Genomic DNA, 4,839 nt, shown 5'->3' on the forward strand with positions numbered 1-4,839 from the left:
TGCTAGCAGTATATGGTGTAGGTACTGGGCAGCTTTGCCACCACTTACTCTGTATTTGGGAAGTAGCGTGATTGCCACGGGGAGAACAGCTGCTCTTAGAACTATTTTCACATCACTAGGATTATGGTCACTGGTCCTTTGAGAATTTTTTTGTGTTTTGAAATATATATTTTTTTCTTTTTGTTGACAACAAATGTTACTAGTCCCGTCCTGTTTGTTTGGCAGGGCAACTGTCTCAAGCTGTAACAATTTAAATGAAGGAGATGGTAGGTTGTTTTTAGTAAGATTTTAAAATCTCAGTGAAACAAAGAGCAAAATCCATGAAATGCAGATACTTTAAAAACTGCCTTAAGCTTATCCTAAAATGAGTCTCCTTTCACAAATGAATCAGTTTGCTGTTCTGACAGTGGGTGTCAGTAATGAGTGCGGATAAATTGGTGCTGAACATGGTGACCAACTGTGTTCAGCACTAGTGAACAGAGTACTTAGTATGCTGAGTATTCCCATTAAAGTCACTGGGTGAAATCCTGACTTCATCGAAGTCAAAGGCAAAACTCTTATTGATTTCACTGGGACCAGGATTTCACCCACTATAACTACTCATGGGAGTTAACACTGTGTTTTGTATGCATGTGGAGAGATAATGGACTTGCATGTGTTTTCGACTCGCTTGTGATTCTCAAACATGTTTAACATGCTCTGATAAAAGTGTGTCATATTTGCTGAGGAGCTCAACTATGCCTAGAAAGTTTCCATTTGCACGATCACCAATACATTGACTGGAACCACAAAAAGCCAATCCCCACTCAGAAAGAAAAAGGATGACATTCAGGATGCATCCAAGTTTTTTCCAATTATTAGTTTCTGTAGAGCAGTGGTTCTCATACTAGGGCTGCCACTTGTTCAGGGAAAGCCCCTAGCAGGCCGGGCCGGTTTGTTTACCTGCCGTGTCTGCAGGTTCGGCCAATCGCGGCTCCCACTGGCTGCGGTTCACCAGGCCAACGGGAGCTGCAGGAAGCGGTGCACGCCGAGGGACGTACTGGCCACCCTTCTTACAGCCCCCATTGGCCTGGAGCAGCAAGCCACAGCCAGTGGGAGCCGTGATTGGCCGAACCTGTGGACGCAGCAGGTAAACAACTTAGCCTGGCCTGCCAGGGGCTTTCCCTGAACAAGCGGCGGCCCTAGTTTGAGAACCACTGCTGTAGAGAGTTCAGGCAAGAGTAAATTCTCAACTAAACTTTCAGATGATGCTGCCCTACTGGCTGATTTCCATGCAACATAGTTTTCTTTGTGTGATGTTGAACTCTCATGTGATGGTATTCACTCTTTCAACTTCCTCCAATCTCTGTTGATGCTCCATCCTGATTGATCAGAGAGAACTGATGCATTTGCAGCACTTTTGTTCAAAATGAAGTAGAGTGCACAGTACAGAGATTGTTTTTCCGTACTCCAGCATAACCAGTCTCTTGTGCAGCTCTCACCATTTGGAAGAGTCTTTGTCAGTAGACGAGTAGGAAAAGCATGATTATCAGCATCTCTTGGAATGTTACTTGGAATTTCAAAACAACTAATTTGAAGAAAAGATTGCATTTGGGCAGCATTCCTTTTGTCAATAATTCCAATGTCAGTCACAGTCAAACCTACTGTCATAAACAGATAGTTAAGGGTTAATGTCTCTTTTACCTGTAAAGGGTTAACAAACAGGGAACCCAACACCTGACCAGGGGACCAATCAGGAGACAAGATACTTTCAAATCTCGGTGGAGGGAAGCCTTTGTTTGTGTTTTTTGGGTTTTGCTTTGTTCTCTCTGGGCTCTGAGAGTGACCACACGTACCTACAGGCTCTCTAATCTTCTATTCCAATTTTGTAAGTAGAAAGGCAGTATAGTCTTTTTATTTGTTTTTTCTTTATTTGCAAATGTGTATTTGGCTGAAAGTATTTTAAATTGTATTTCTGCTGGAGGAGGCTGTTTCTCCAATTTCTATAAGCTGACAGACCCTGTAACTTTTACCATCTAAATTACAGAAATAACTTTTACCTTTTTTCTTTCTTTTTATTAAAAGTTGTTGCTTTAAGACCTGTCTGATTTTTTCCCCTTGTTGAGGCTCAAGGGAACTGAGTCTGTACTCACCGGGGAATTAGTGGGGAGAAGGGAAAGGTGAATTTCCTCTTTGTTTTAGATTCACGGAGTTTGAATCTGTATTGCCTCTGGGTGAAGGGAAAAGAGGAGGGGCGGGGGGGAAGGTATCATTCCTCTCCATGTGGTGATTCAAGGAGTTTGAATCACGGTGATCTCCTAGTGTACCCAGAGCGGAAAGGAGCTGGGAGGAAGTGGGGAGGGGGAAGGAAAATGGTTTATTCCCCTTTGTTGTGAAACTCAAGGAATTTGGGTCTTGGGGGTCCCCAGGGAAGGTTTTGGGGGAGACCAGAGTTTATCAGGCACTCTACTCTATGTCCTGATTGGTGGCAGCACTACAGGATCTAAGCTGGTAATTAAGCTTAGGGGAATTCATGCTAGTACCCATATTTTGGACGCTAAGGTTCAGAATTGGGAATTATACTATGACACCTACAGAACTCATGAATTGTTCGTGCTGCATAAGCTCTACATCATGATCTTCCTGTTGCTGTTGAGTTTCTTGATAGTACACAGGATCTTCTGCTGCATCTGTTACTGTTAGCACATCTCCTTATCTACTGTCCTCATGTTCAGGTATTGGCATTGAAATATCACAGACATGGATACAGATAGAGGGATAATGTCCAAAATTTTCAAACGTGTGTTCTCATGAAATTCACTATACAAAATTGTTCTCACAAATTTCCACCTTGAATCTGGGCCCATAGATCTGGGGTGGCCAACCTGTGGCTCTGGAGCCACAAGCAGCCGGCACCATGCCCCTGCAGCTCCTGGGGGAGGGTGGGGCAGAGGGCTCAGTGAGCTGCCCTCGCTTGCAGGCACCACCCTCCGCAGCTCCCGTTGGCTGGTAATGGGGAACCGTCGCCAATGGGAGCTTAGGAGAAGGTACCCGCAGGTGAGGGCCCCACACAGAGCTCTCTGCCCCATCCTCCCCCAGGGGCCTCAGGGACATGGTGCTGGCCGCTTCCAGGAGAGGCGTGGGACTGTTGCAGACACAACAGTGCCAGAGGCAAGCAACAGCGGTTCGTTGCCCAGAGTGCTTAAGCGCCAATAAACACACCAGGGTGGAGAAGCAAACAACCAAATTTATTTGAGCTCAAATAAGGTGCCAGGGAGAAATAACAATCTCAGATCCTGCACCCCTAAAACAAGCAGTTTCTTCCTTTTATATCCCAGTTGTTTACTACAAAACTTTCTTGCTGACTAGCTGATTTCTTACTCCCCCCTCCTTTCCCATCCAGCTGCAGTATCTTTTCTTATTCAATCTTTTGACTTCCCTTCCTCCCCCCTCTGCTGCTGAGACAAGTGTACAGTATCTTAAAACGACCTTGAGCGGGCTTTAGCCGAGCTTCAATGTATTACAGCAGAGAACTGGCTGTTACAACCGAAAACTAACTGCTAACACTACATTTTACAGCTCTTAACATATTAGGTTACACTAGGTTACACAAAGTGTTTAACATGGAGGATCATTGGTTCATTGAGGCCTACAACAGGAGAGCTTCATTGACACTTGTGGTCTACCACCTTTCCGAGTTACCTAGGGTTATGCCTAGTGTCACCAACAGGACCAGGGCAGTCAGAGAGCCTGCCTTAGCCACACTGCATGCCGGTGCTACCCTGGAGCCACTCAAGGTAAGCATCACTGGGCTGGAGCCTGCCCCCTGAACCCCTCCTGCCCCCCAACCCCCTGCCCTGAGACTCCGGCTGCACCCCTCCTGCACCCCAACCCCCTGCCCTGAGCCCCCTGCCGCACCTCTCCTGCACCTCAACCCCCTGCCGCACCCCAACTCCATCCTGAGCCCTCGCCACACCCCGCACTGCTCCTGCACACCAACCACATATCCTGAGCCCCCAAACCCCTGCCCATAGCCCCCTGCCACACCCCACTCCCCTCCTGCACCCCAACTCCCTATCCTGAGCCCCTTCCTGCACACCACACCCCGTCCCACACACTGCACTCCCTCCCGCACTCCAACACTCTGCCCCTGCCCTACATTCATGGCCTGGCATACAATTTCCCCACCCAGATGTGTCCCTCAGGCCAATAAGTTTGCCCACCCCTGAGCTAGGGTAACAGTCCCAGATGGGAGAAGTGATTTGTCCAAAGTCAGATATCAAGAACTGAACCTGGCTCTTGGGGCTGCCTGCAATAAGCTCCTGCTGGGCGTTTATACTGAAGTCAATAAGGCTCTGAGCAGATTCAGGGGTCCGCCTGTGCGGAACTCATTGCACGATCAAAGCTTCGGTCTGACACACAGTAAATGAAATAAACCTACAGGCATACAACAACTTATTTACAGAGCTGAATCCAGACTGGACTGGGAGGAAGCCAGCACAGCAGCTGCTATTAATGTACGAAGCAACTGCATTGACTATGTGTTAGCTGCAGGAGAATTTCTGAGTCTGATGAAGAGCGTGTAGAACGGATTGAACATCACGCTTCATGCACCATGGCTTATACTTAGATACCATGGCGATGGGGCCAGGATGTAAATACCATAGCGAGACAGGTACACAATTATACAAAGGGAGAGGGAATTGCTGCTCTCCAGCTTTCCACGTGCTGCAGCCGATCCTTGCAGGAGGCCGGACCCGGCAGGGGCTTGAGTCAATCCCCACCCACTTCGGTACCGCACTTTGGAAGCGATTTGCGCGACAGTGGGGGTTTACGGCTGACCGTAAAGCGCCAGGCAGC

This window comes from Gopherus flavomarginatus, chromosome 4 (genome assembly GCF_025201925.1).
Source record: "Gopherus flavomarginatus isolate rGopFla2 chromosome 4, rGopFla2.mat.asm, whole genome shotgun sequence".
Lineage (NCBI taxonomy): Eukaryota > Metazoa > Chordata > Testudines > Testudinidae > Gopherus > Gopherus flavomarginatus.